Raw genomic sequence first — 11,944 nt, forward strand, 5'->3', positions numbered from 1 at the left:
TGCAGTTCTCCTAACATGGTAATTATGGTTGTGCAGAGGTTTTTAAATATACTTGTATCTAACGTGGATCACAGTCCTATTTTCTCAGGCATCTGAACCTACTGGCAAAATCCAGAGGGCACAGAGTTTCCGATGTGCTTAAAAATCAGCATTCGTGTGTACTTGGAACTGTCATGGTCTCTAAGCAAAGTGTGTTGGTGCCTATTTTGCACCTAAAGCTGTTCAGATATTTTAAATAGAGTCTCCATCCTTAAATCTCTGTAGGGTTCCAGTCATGTCTTCCTGAAAAGCCTCGTAGACGCATTAGGAGAAAAGTACAAAGCCCTGCAGCAGTGATCACTCCCAAAACCACAGACATATAGTGATGGTGGTAACCTTTTATATTGGCCACTTTGTGTAGTCAAACTTTTCATTTTTAGGAGGCACAATATAAAACGCATTCACACTTGTGAGAAGAGACCAGCTGGCCTCTGTTTCTATTTTCAGCTCTTCCTATTGCTCATGAGGACTTGGTTTCCTTCCAAATATAGGAAATGTAAATCCAAATATACCATTACATATTCTTAATTAATATCAATTTACATTCAAACATATGACTGGGTGCCAAGAAAAGACACACGTGCACCCCCTCTAAGCTAATATAAAGCAGTCACAGTCAGAAGGTCATTCTGGAGTCTTCTGTTGCTACTTTCACAAGAATTCAGAAACAAGAATAAGGTAATAAAGTGAAAGTTTTCTGTACAAACTACTCAAGCCACAGAATGGGGAGAAATACTGGGCTTTATACATAGGAAGGTCTTGGACTCAGTAATCCAAAGAATGTTTTTAAGACTTTCTTTGTGACTTTCTGCTGAAAGCACTATATATTCAGCTTGGTTAAATCTGAAGCTTCCTTTACTGAATTTTGGGAACATCTCTTGATACTGAATACCCAAGTGCTAAAGTCCCGGGTGTAGCTTAGTGTTAATAAGTGCAAATCACCGAACATCATGTGTGTAACAATAAAGACTGAGGAATTCTAAACTCTGCTGAGGAAGAAAATCTTGCTGCCAGCATGCTTCTCTGCAAACATTAGGTTAGGGCTCGATAGCAGTAAAAAAAAAAAAAAAAAAAAAAAAAAAAAAAAGACCCCCACCAAACAATCAAAATAAAAAAAAGAAATGGACAGCAAAACAAAGGAACAAGCAAAAATATTATGCCACTACTTAAATCAGGGTTTGTCATCTTCTCCAATACCATGTTCAATGCTTTTTTTAAAAAAAGAGAAAATTAAAATGCAACAGATGACCAGTCTGACATTGTCTGTGACTTTGATTTGGGAATGTTTGACAGCTTGTAAGAATTAAGATTTCAATGAAGTGATCAGGCAGCAAGTTTCAAACTTTTATTTCATTACACCATGTAATGTAGTAGTGGAACTCCCTGCTATGAGATTTTTTTTTTAGGGTCATAGGGTCAAAAGGATTAGACTTATATGTGGAACGTGATAGTTATTTAAAATTGATAGTTTAAATATCGTCTCCACTCAGAAATATCCTAAATTACTGACTGCCTTTAGCTGTAAAATACACAGGGATATTAACAGTCTAGGAATGTTTTATTCTTATATGCTTTACTGTTTCATATTTGCTACTGGTGTCTTGTCAGAAAGAATAAAAACAAACCTAACCTTTGTTCTGACCTAATATAGTACTTTTTCAAGAGTTCCAGTAGCTGAAGCATGTTGATATATCTTTCTACCCTGCTGCTTCTGCCTCACTGCTTTCCCCGGAGGATTTGCTTTTGTCAGCATGAAGCAGTAGCTCAGTCCAGACTATTACAACTGACGCGGTGGTGTTCCTCCATGCTCTTTTGTTCCGAGCATAAAGTCACTTGAGGCAGATGACATTGGAAAAGAAACAGATAAAAATGAGCCTGCTTCTGTGCAGAATTGGCATCTAGAACTCCTTACCTTAAATCATCTTCCTTTAACAATTGTCTTAACTCTGTTTGAACTTCTATTGATTAGCAGTGCTTAGGGTTTTTTTGGCTTAGAGTCAGGGTAGAGAAGAAAGTACCTAGTGCCTAAAACAGGACCTAGAGGGACCTTGGAGGAGTAGGATTTTTGCACTTTGGTTTCCTGAATCATTTTAGGTTTCTATTCTTTGTTGGCAAGATAATGAAGCATCTCTAGATGCAGAATTCATAAGACTAATATTAGATAACCATTAAGTTAGCAGGTATGAGTACCTGTTCTGCATGCGTAAATCCAAAATTATTGTCTGCAGCACCAGACCAAAGGCCAAAACTTGTCAACTAAATTCCTTTTTGATCTTTGAACGCCAAGGCATTTGCTCCTCTGTTCGTGCCCAACCTCTCCTGCACTAAGCAGCGCGGCTGCAGGTTTCCATCTGAGTGCAGTCAGTGCTGAGAAGCTAGGTGGAGTGTTAACTAGGCTCCTAATTTAGCTCAGGCCAATAGGGTGCAATTAGCTTTCAAAACTTGAGCAACAAAGAGCTGCTTTTGTCAGAGTCTGGTATCTTAAAGCACCAGCTCAGGAAGCAGAAAACAGCTTTGGTGGCTGCACGGCTCTGGGCCAGACAGATGAGGCTTATATAGCCATGTTCTCAAAAGAGAAAAGAATAAAAACCGCCTTGTAGAACACCTTCCTGTTATTGTTAGAAAAACCACAGGGGTTTGTGGGTGGGGATTTTTTAGTACTTTGAGGACCTAGCTTAGGCTAGCAAGCTGAATGCTAGTTTTAGAGTATATATAATGTGGCATTAAATTACATTAAGTGGCAGACATTTTTATTTTTTTTTAAATAATGTCAAAAACTAAGCTTTTTCTGCAAACTTCCACTTATTAGATTTTATCTTTCGTAATTTCAAAACAGCTTGAAAATTGTCAAAATAATGCTTTCTGGGTCATGGGACCTCTTGTCTATTGAAATGGCTAATCGAGTAGTGTCTCAAAAGATGACGACTTTTATCTGTCCTTGGGGAGGAAGGGGCTATGGAAGGGGGATAAGGATGATTAGCTTAACTGATTATAAATGGTATTACTCACCCTGTGCCTGTGCAGCACTTGTTAAACCATTGCAGCTATGAGACACTGGAGTAAATTTAGTCCATGTTTAGCAGGCTCCCACCGTGTTCTTGGCATATTCAGGTTACTACTCTCAGCAGAGCAATAGAAGGGGCTGTAAATATAAAGAACTATGTGTAGCGAAATAGGTGATGTCTGGAACAAATTGTAAACACTTTATCTTTGGCTTCTGGGTCACCGTGCTCTCTGGGATAGCCCTTTTTTAATCTGCAGAAATGACTTATCGTAGCATGGGAAGGTGAGCTGTGTGTGCTGTTTGGGCTGTAGTCTTCTGAGGCACAAAATATCAAACTGCTTTGAAAAACTAGATGTAAAACGTGGTATTTATATTAAGGTCTACTATGAACATTTAGAAGTAACTAGTATAGAGACCGCTTTATTTCCACTTTCTAGTCTATTTGGCATCTGAAGTGTCAGTATGGTAACATATACCATAATTGCACCATTGCACATCTATAAAAATATTTCAAATAACACTCTTCCAGATGCGTTATCTGAAAATGGCTGGTATTGGATAGCTGACTGCTTCTTTTTAGTACAGATTACAGAACTGGTTTTAGGTGTCCTTAAAACATTCATACCAAAGAGCTTTGTTTATTTTACAGATCTTAACAGGGTGAGGTTTTTTCTGTAGCTGTTGATGGCAATATTAAAAATTACTACGCTGTTCCTTCTTTAGAGAAGAAGGTGTAAAGTGAAGGGTTTAGTCACTCTCCACGTAGATGACCTTGTTTCTTGTATCTATCCTGCTGTCTGTAAAAAGTGGCCTACAAGGGATAAGCTGAGGAGATTCCGTATGTAAAAGAAAGCAATATTTTTTAAGTTGAAGAATTGTACCCGTTTGTGAAATAATGTTTTGTCTGTGCCAGGCTAACCCTGACCCTGCTGTGCATTTAGACAAGACGAGATGTGTGCTTATACAAGTATTTAATGGATGTGATAGGTAACACAGCAAGTAAAGACTTACCGAAACTGTGTCAGTAAAATGTGATAAAAGCGCGTGTGAAAAATCTAACCAACCCACCGAGGCAATGTAGGTCACAGTGGCTTGAAGAAATACCACAGTTACTAATACGAGAACTTTCCTGTCTGATTAATATGATGCTCCAGAGAATCAAATGCAAGTCTGAGATTGTGAGTCCATCAAAGGCAAGAGCCAGAAGCCTACGTTAAAGATGATCTGATCCATGAAAATTCAGTTTTGTCAATATGCAGTTAAAGAAAATTAGAAGGCATCCAAATTTAGATGCTGCGTCAAATCTGGTGCAGTACAGCAAAAACTGTCACTTGGTTGCAGGAGTAAAGGTGCATTATTGTGACTGCCTATGTGGTGGCAGAGGACGTAGACGCGTTCTGCCCAATGAACAGATGTGGCTATGGAAGAAGGAGAGACCCAAAATGGAACCAAGAGGGATATTAAGGACTGTGTGCGCGTGTTGTGAAGTTCCAAGGCACTGAATTGTATTTTTAGCGTGAATGGGATAGAACTGCTTGTACTATGTTATGCTTAATTGAAGCATGAGCCTTATATCTGAAAAATTACGAACCTTTTGGTAGTACAAGTTTGTACTTACGTGCAAATGTTCAAGGAAAAGAAGAGGAACTAAAGGAGGTTACGGTTCCACAAAGGACCTCACTTGGGATGCCCTTGATGTGTGAATTTGATTAGGTGGCAAAGAGCCATCTGCCCGTGAAGCCTGGAGCCATGAGGGTGCATATAAAATGAAATGACTTAGTAGCATATGGCAGTTAGGAGAGATGAGAACATGCAGTACTTGGACGTGATGGTTTTGAGTTCATGAACCATGTATCTGGAATGAGTGATTGTAGTCCTTGAAATTATGTTCTTTCGAAGAAAGTTTTGGAAAACTCAACAGCTAGATTTATTTTCATCTGCTGGAGCATAACGTTTTTAAGAAGTGTTTTTACCGTGGGAGGCTTTCACAGGAAAAGCTTAGCAGAGGAAACTCAGTTAATTAAAATCTGGAACACAGTTCTGCAGCAAGGGTGGATTCTCTGCGAGTCCCATGCCTGTGGCATCCCAGAGAATGCAGGGCCCCAGGGCATTATTCATGTTCATATTTAATTTAGCTGAAGCTGCTGGAGAACGTCCAGAATCCTCTCCATTTGCTGCACAATTTAGGTCGAGCCCATGATGGAGTTCTTAAGCTCAGGACAAAGTAAGCCCTTGCAAAACTTTTGCCTTTTTTTCACTCTTCTGTTATTTGTGCTGGACTGGCGGATTTTGTACTATATCGCACACGTTGTACGCCTGCTAAATATTAAAAGAGTACAAGCTACAACACGTTATTATTACTCCTGCCAATGTACTGCAAATTTGGTGTGATGTTCTTCCTTAGGATTTCATATTAGTGCTGTCATTACTTAAACCTTTGTAACGGCAAACTGGTTGATGGGAAGGCACTGGGCTCCCTTGATCGGAATGTGGTAGGAGCACCACACACGGATTGCTCTGCTCCTTTGAGGGCAGGGCAGTCCGTAATTCTTATAAGAGCATTCTCTGGATGCAACTTCCCTGCTCCTAGAGGCTGGGAGCCAGAGGAGGAGGGACGGAGGCAAGCAGGGTGGAGAAATGGGTAGGCCAAATGTCCGTCCAGAATGACTGTATATTAATTATGCTAAATATTTTCGGGTTTCTTTCTACAGATTCCCCTCTTAGCGGTACTTTAGATCAGAATTTATGAGGATTAAATTTATATGGCAGTCTGAAGTACATAGGTGTAAATTCTAACTGCAGAGATTTGATTTCAGTCGTGGGATTGTTTGAGAAGTGTAACAAAAGGACCGCATGGATTATATTAGTGTAAATGGGACTCATTACCTCGTCACGTTAAGTTATCTTCATGCTTTAACTGGCTTCTCCTGGGGAACAATGACACCTGTCTGTTAGTAGAACTATTTGTTGTAAACTATTTTTTTATATGGGTGTTATATTTAAATAGATTCTGACGTGAGAGACTTGAATGCAGACAGCACGGTGGCTCTGTGTAAAATAAGAGGATGTATGATGCTTGGGAGGAGAGGAAGGAGAGCTTCAGAAGTAGAAAAAAAGAAAAGGAAAATTGGCAGGTGAGACTAAGAATACTGGTAGAGCAGAGACCAGCATCAGAATAAGGGTCAAAAGGGAGCAAAAAAGGTCAACTAAAAACCAACACACAATCATCTGTAACATTAATTCCCTTCTATTTAAAGAAGGCTTTTATAGGAAGTGAGTGATTTTGCATATTGCAGCGCAAGGGGTTTTTTTTCACGTTCAACTCTGAACTTGGTTATCTGATTTTCTCAGGTGCTAAACTTCACAGCAGTATGGCAAAGGTGGGTGCAGCTCAGCTTTCTTTGAAAAAATAAAGCCACAAATTACTTCCCAATCTATCCTTTGTGTCACAGGTTATTGTTCAAGAGCTCTTTAGCCAATAAACAACTTCTAAGACCTAATGTTGTTTCCGAAAACCACTGTCTCAAACTCACTTCCCTGCTCTCCCGTCCCTCCTTCCCCCAAGGGGTTGTTGTTGTTCAGAGCTTGCTCCAGTTTTTCCAGCTGCCTGGATGACAGAGGCCTCCCATCTCTATTCACTTCACTATTGATATGATTTATTCTGAGGGGTTTTATCTCGTTCATAACTTGCTGGTTTTTTTCTTCTGCCTGTGATGTCTCAGATGGAGAGATTTCTGTTCTGTATTTTTTATGTGTTGATATCCAGTCTGCAGACCAGCTTCAGACTGTCTCGTAACTATACTTTACCTGGAAGATGCTTTTTTTTTAAAAAAAAAACAACACTGCTTTCCAGCTATGCCATTCATTTAGTTATTCTGTACAATTTATTTTCTACTTTTATTGTCGTTGACTAGATTTAATATCTAAAAATAAAGGCCTAGGTTTACAACTGAAGGAGGCTTTAATCATTCGGGTTCTTTTTCCTTCAGTAAACTGCTAATAATGTGAGGGGTTCGGTTATCTTCTGTCCCATTTAGCCCATCTATTTTTAAATTTTTAATTAACCAGAAAAATATAACATGTTTAAAAATGGACACAACCCTAGCAAGCTGAAGTGAGCAACTAATAATAAAAGTTCACCCTATGTTTTGTTCTAAAATTACTTGTATTAATAATGCATAAGGAACAAGAAATTAATTCCAAAATTTGCTGCCTGGAAACTTTCCTCTGCCATCTCGGTTTCTCTCTCTTCTTCCAATATAATTGTTGCAGTTCCTTGACATATTATGAATGAGTTAAATTGAATTCACTGGGATGATTAAAATATATATGGTCATCATTAACTGCATTATAGCAAAACCAGCAATGAATCACACAGGCTAATGTATGCTGCCATGTTTGATGACAGATGTATCATAGTTAGGCTTCGGCTGATGAGAGAGGCCAACAAACTGTATTTCAGATGTCTAGACATATTCCTTTGGAGAATTCTCAAGTATGAGTTCCATGCACGCCTCCAGTCTGACTGATAAGTGCATTATTCATTGATAACTGGTTTTAAAAGATGTATTTTGTGCCACAGTATTATGATAGGCAGTATTTTTTGCTGTTGCTATCTTAAAAGGTTTATTAGCTGTTCCTTTTTTTTTTTCCTTCTTTCTTCTTTTCCCCCTCCTTTTCAAGGGTTTAAGAGTTCACTGTGGAAATCTGCTGATGTTTGGCAGAAAATACTCACTTTAGAATCATATCTTTATTTCTAAAATAGAAAACAGTGTGGCGGGGGATCTCTGTAATAATATGATTTCAAAGCTTAGGCTTGTTCTGTTCATTTATTATGTGTTAATTCATTTAGAAATAAAAATCAGTTGATTGTCCCATTTAATAAGAATAAACCAACCAGCCAATGGTTATTCCACATTTTGATTGATATTTCTATAGTTCCATAGTCAGGTTGTTCCCAAATGTTCGTATTTCTTACTAGTACCACTAAAACTGCATTTCAACTCGCAGAATCACAGGAGGGAACCGAGAGGCTCGGAGGAGCCGCAGTAGGCTGCTATCATCATTTACGTGGCATGAATAGTTTGCTAAGAAACGGGAAAGTCATATGAAGTAAAGCAGCCACCTTGCTGAGGCGAAATCCCACACGACTGATCATTCGCTCTTACTGGTTTCCCAACCTGTTTTTCTCATCCAGAGGCAGTGGGTCACGTTTCACTTAGTAAAAGTACTATTGATCCTGCTGAGTTTCAAATGGCGTCGCAACAGAACTGAAGCAGTAAGAGATGAGGACTCGGAGCTCACGGGGAGCAGTCAAAAGCAGAAAAGGCAGTTCCTCAAAATAGCTGTGATGAAAGCATTATCGCAAAGTGGAATAAAATGGGTGAAATAAGAGCCCAACTTAACTAAACCATGAGCTCTTCAACAGCATTAAAACAGAAGAAGAAAAGGGAAGCTGAGTCAGTTGGCGAAGTGTAATTAGCACAAGGATGCATAGGCAAAATCAAAAGATCAGCCAAATCAAGTGACAAACAGTAAGGAGCGTTGTTTGAATAACAAGAAAAGAGGAGTATGTTCATAGGAGGGGTAAAACCAGGGAGCGAGTTGATCCACCCTTCAGCAAGGAGGAGTCCTCAGGGCAGCAGCTGGAAAGGCAGAGGGGTTTCAGCCCTGGTGGAATCAGCCCTCGCTAATAAAGTCAACTCTCGTGCTAGCAACCATCTATCCAAGCGCAAGCTGCAGCTGGGAAAGAAAGGGGTCGGGGATGCTTAGGTTAGTTAGATTTTGTTAAAATGTCTGGGCCTACCAAAGTACCTAGATACCCTAAGCAATTTTAGGAGTTGTTTTTGAGAATTTGCATTTACAAGTATCCACGCAGATTCTGGTTTTAAAAAATGGGAGCTGAGGAATTTTAGACTCATGGTTAAAAAAAATCCTGGAAGAAAATTATCAAGCAAAGGAGCGAGAAGTAAAAATCGATATGGACTGTAATCAATCTGATGCCTTTCTGTACAAGGGTACAGATTTTACATGTAAAAGAGAGGTGGTAGATACTGTTTATCTTGACTTCATTAAGATTTGAGATATTGTGACATAGTAACAACATGGTCCAAATGCTACTACTGTAACCTGAGTGAAAATTTTTGGGGAAAACTGCTCTCAGTAGTTCACAGACAAACTGATGAGATGTACTGGGTAGGGTTCTGCAGAGATCTGTCACAAACGCGATACTGCTCAATACTCTCTTTAAAACCTTGGATGGTGGAATGGAAAACATGCTTGTGAAACTTGTGAATAACGAGCATCACGTAGGACACCAGCTGTCTTGGCTTTTCATCTGATACTGCTGAATGTTGAATGGGTATAAGAATAGCTCTTCCTTTCCTGGCCGTTCCTGAGATAATCAGTTACCTCTGATGACCTCTGCAAGCACCTTCTGCTCGGGTCTTGCTTCTCCCCATGGTTCTTCCACGCTGGCATGGGCTTCAGCCCTCTGCTCATCACAGCGACTTCACCAGCCAAACTGACCTGTGCTCAAGGCTTACGTGTCTTTGTCCTATGGGGACAGAGGCAAGATGATCAGTAACTAAGCACATCTCCGAGGCAGAACATTTTAATAAAAGCTTTCTGGAAAAAATTGGAACTGAAACCCTGAATCTGGTTCCCCACACCTGAGCATTTTTTCCCGGCTGATCTAAGTTTTCAGTAGATCCTGTATCTCTTTCCCAGAGAATGGTAGGTCTTGTATAATGTTTGGTTCACAGACACTTTGCTATTTCAGGAAGAGATCGTTTAAAACTGTGTGGGGTGGGTTTTTTTGTTTTGGGGAGGGGGGCTGTTTGTTTGGGGGGTTGTATTTTGGGGTTTTTTATCTTCAAAGTCCCTGTCTAACAGAACAAGACTCTCTTTTCCTTGGAGGCAAGTGATAAGATCTTCAAAGCTAATAACTGTCCTCTGTCTTTCAAGGCTATGTTGAAGCCTGGGGCCGCAGACTGTATTTCCCACAGCCCCCACCAAGCTCCATTATGCCTCTAGCTGTGATGCTCCTCTAAATATCAATAACCTCCCATCACTAGCAAGGTCAAATACCACATTTATAAAATACTTCAATGTTCTTAGATTGAGGGCAACCCTATCTTTGCCTGGGTTTATACTCCTTTACATCAGGAGGCTGGTGCTCTGGTGAAGTTGTAGGGGGAGACATCCATTGCCAATGTAGTAAACGCCAAAGCTGAAATACAAATTTTCAGGGCTCGTTTGAGCTCAGCCCCTTCAGTCTGTCAGCATGGAGTTTATCAGCATGTGGGGGAAAGAATGAGAAACACTCTTGAGCGCAAATAAGTGACAAAACTGAAAAAGGGGCTCTTAAAATGTGTTCTTGCGCTTCAAGACTTTTTGTTAATTGGAAAGACGGCCTTGTGTGGGATGATCATTTCAAGAGGAGGCAACAGCAAGCAATTTCAATTAGACACCAAGAGACAGTAAACCAGGGGATGGTGTTGGTCATGTTCATTACATTTCTTATCTAATTGTGTGATACTATCAAGCCCTACTTACTGGAAACCCAGCCACTCTCATTATGTATAGAATCATGGTGCTAAATAACAATGTGGTTACCTGAGAAGAGTCAACGCTTTAACAATTTTGCAGCCTTCCCCGTATGTTTGCAGGGCAATAAGATGAAAATGTACAGGTCCTGCTTTGATAGATCACAGCTTATAATTATAGTCACGTTGCATGGGAACGTGGGCACACTGCTGGCTGGATTAGAGAAACAGACAGACAAGATCGAAGCCTCCCTGGGTTTTTTTTTTTCCCTCTCCGAGTATGCTAACATGTGCCTATATCAGGAATTTTGATGAGAATGTTTTCATACTTTTTCTCCTTTCTTCATTTTTATAGCTCCGAAGGTTTTGGTGGTTCTGCTTTGTTTCACTTATAATAAAGTCTTCTTTTGCTTTACCTTTGTTTATTTCCACTGTATTCATTTGACTGTACTGTATTTCTTTTCTCCCTTCGCCACAATCTGAGCTCTCCACCCCCTCCAAGGCTGTCTCCACCTCCCTCCCTGGAGGCAGCCCCTGTCATTATCACCTCTCCTTCACTCCTCTCTTCCCTGACATAAGCGAGAAGCTCGATGACACACAGTTTCCTGCTTAAGAGGAGGCTGTTCATCGCCAGCTTTTATTTATTTAATAACCCCCTTTCACAACGGTGCTTTACAGTTTATTGCAGAAGATACAGGAAAGAAAATTGAACAGTGGTTTACAGAGCGGCCAGGTAGACCTGTGGGTCCACCTGCCATCCCTGGGTCCTGCTCTGTATTAGCCGATGTGATAGTGCCGTAGGCTGAAGGGCTGCGGGTCATGGCCCAGCAAAGCACTGAGCCTGACTTTTGAACACCTTGCACCCGATCAAAATATTCATAGACTCATAGAATAATTGAGGTTGGAAAAAACCTTTAAGATCATCGAGTCCAACCATCAACTTAACACTGCCAAAACCATCACTAACCCGTGTCTCTCAGCACCACATCTACCCGTCTTTTAAATACCTCCAGGGATGGTGACTCAACCACTTCCCTGGGCAGCCTGTTCCAATGTTTGACAACCCTTTCAGTGAAGAAATTTTTCCTAATATCCAGTCTAAACCTCCCCTGGCGCAGCTTGAGGCCATTTCCTCTTGTCCTATCACTTGTTACTTGAGACAAGAGACTGACTCCCACCTGGCTACAACCTCCTTTCAGGTAGTTGTAGAGAGCAATAAGGTCTCCCCTCAGCCTCCTTTTCTCCAGGCTAAACGTGCCCAGCTCCCTCAGCCACTCCTCATAAGACTTATTCTCTAGACTCTTCACCAGTTTCATGGCTCTTCTTTGGACACACTGCAGCATGTCTTTCTTGT

This window comes from Rissa tridactyla, chromosome 1 (assembly GCF_028500815.1).
Source record: "Rissa tridactyla isolate bRisTri1 chromosome 1, bRisTri1.patW.cur.20221130, whole genome shotgun sequence".
In the NCBI taxonomy this organism is placed as follows: domain Eukaryota; kingdom Metazoa; phylum Chordata; class Aves; order Charadriiformes; family Laridae; genus Rissa; species Rissa tridactyla.